Source organism: Odocoileus virginianus, unplaced genomic scaffold (genome assembly GCF_023699985.2).
Source record: "Odocoileus virginianus isolate 20LAN1187 ecotype Illinois unplaced genomic scaffold, Ovbor_1.2 Unplaced_Contig_44, whole genome shotgun sequence".
Classification (NCBI taxonomy): Eukaryota; Metazoa; Chordata; class Mammalia; order Artiodactyla; family Cervidae; genus Odocoileus; species Odocoileus virginianus.
Genome location: NW_027224361.1, coordinates 198227 through 200697, shown reverse-complemented (window position 1 = coordinate 200697; position 2471 = coordinate 198227).

The window sequence follows — 2471 nt, the reverse complement described above, 5'->3', positions numbered from 1 at the left end:
CAGAGGAACCAGAGATTAAATCACCAACATTTGATCAGTTATGGAGGAAGCAAGAGAGTTCCAGAAAAACATCTACTTCTGCTTCATTGATGATGCTACAACTTTTGACTATGTGGATCACAGCAAACATGGAAAATTCTTAAAGAGATAGGAGAACCAGACCACCTTACCTGTCTCCTGAGAAATCTTTATGCATGTCAAGAAGCCACAGTTAGAACATGACATGGAAAAACAGACTGATTCCAAATTGGGAAAGGAGTACAACAGGGCTGTATATTGTCACCTGCTTATTTAAATTCTATGCAGAGTACATCATGTGAAATGCTGGACTGGATGAATCACAAGCTGGAATCAATATTTCTGGCCAAATATCAACCTCAGATACGCAGATGATACCACATTAATGGCAGAAAGTGAGGCAGAACTAGAGTCTCTTCATGATGGTGAAAAAGGAGAATGAAAAAGCTGCTTGAAATCCAACATTCAAAAAACTAAGATCATGGCATTTGGTAGGATCACTTCATGGCAAATAGAAGGGAAAAAGTGGAAACAGTGACAGATTTTATTTTCCTGGGCTCCAAAATCACTGCAGACAGTGACTGCAGCCATGAAATTAAAAGACACTTGCTCCTTGGAAGGAAAGCTATGACAGACTTAGCATATTAAAAAGCAGACACCACTTTGCCAAAAGTTCCATGTAGTCAAAGCTATGAATTTTCCTGTAGTCATGTACAGATGTGAGAGTTGGATTACAAAAAAGGCTGAGTGTTGAAGAACTGATGCTTTTGAACTATGGAGCTGGACAAGACTCTTGAGAGTCCCTTGGACTGCAAGGAAATCAAACCTGTCTTCATAAAGGAGATCAACCCAGATTATTCATTAGAAGGACTGATGCTGAAGCTCCCCTACTTTGTGCCCCTAATGCCGAGAGTTGGCGTATTCAGAAAGACTCAGATGCTGGGAAAGACAGAAGGCGAAAAGCAAAAGGGGCATAAGAGGGTGAGATGGTTAGAGAGCGTCACTGACTCAATGGACTTGAATTTGACTTGGGTTTGGGAGATAGTGAAGGACAGGGGAGCTTGGTGGGCTACAGTCCACAGGGTCACAAAGAGCTGGACACAACTTAGCAACTGAAGAATATTATACATATTGAATATGAAACATATGTGTATATATGCACATATATTCAATAGGAATAATATAGACTATTGAAGATGATATATTTTCTTATAACCCTCTCTCTCTCTCTCTCTCTCTATATATATATATATATATATATATATGCTTCTGCTAAGTTACTTCAGTCATGTCCGACTCTGTGACCCCATGGACTGCAGCACGCCAGGCTTCCCTGTCCATCACCGTCTCCTGGAGTTTGCTGAAACTCATGTCCATTGAGTCGGTGATGCCATCCAACCATCTCATCCTCTGTCGTCCCTTCTCCTCCTGCCTTCAATCTTTCCCAGCATCCAGGTCTTTTCCAATGAGTCAGTTCTTCACATCAGGAGGACAAAGTATTAGAGCTTCAGCATCAGTCCTTCAGATTTCCCTGAGGATGGGCTGGTTGGATCTCCTTGCAGTCTGAGGGATTCCGAGAGTCTTCTCAACACCGTAGCTGAAGAGCATCGATTCTTCACCAGGACCAAGGATGTGTCTGAATTCTGCTCTGTTGTCCTCAGCTGGTGGGCAAAGGGGCTACTCATCCGAGACACTGCATCTGCGTCCCGGGATGGGCAGAGAGTGAACCGCACTCGGGAAGCCCTGCCCTTGGACCCCAGGGCATCTCACGGTGAAGACCAGGGTCACGTGGATGCCCCTGGGGGCAGAGGGGTCCGGGCGGCACTGGGAAGGACAAAGGGAGGATGGGTGTCGGGTGGACATGAGGATGGTCAGCCCCAGAGACGAAGGACAGGAGCTGTGTGTGGAGGGGTCCCGTGTGGGCTGTGCTGGGCAGAAGGGGGCTTGGGGCTCGGGTGTGGAGTGTCGGGTTGACCTAGTTGGGTGAGGAGGCCCCAGGGCTGGAGGGCAGAGTGGGGAGCAGCAGGGCAGGGGGTCAGGGAGGGAAAAGTGAGGGGGTGGGGTGGGGAGGGTAAAGGTGCAGGGTTGGGGGTGAGGGGGCTGTAGGGACGGGCCTGGAGAGGGGAGTGGGCGGATGAGGGTCCACGCTGCAGAGTGCGATCCCGGAGGCGGGGCCGTGGGTGTGGCGGCGTTCAGTGCTTGGCCTGGGCCAGGCTGGAGGGAGAGGAGGCCGGGGCCTGTGACCAGCCAGGATTGAGGGTGTGCATGCTGGTGACTGACAGTGAGGGGAGCAGCGGCTCTCGGGGTCCAGGGAGGGCACTCCCAGTGGTCCGTGTTGGTCTCCAGGCGAATGGCGGTGTGACCAGGGAGGGGGCTGTCAGGGCTCTCCTGTGGGGGCTGAGGGCTTCTGGGGGCGGGGGAGCCTCCTGGTGGGCGGCGGCAGGGGGGGGTGG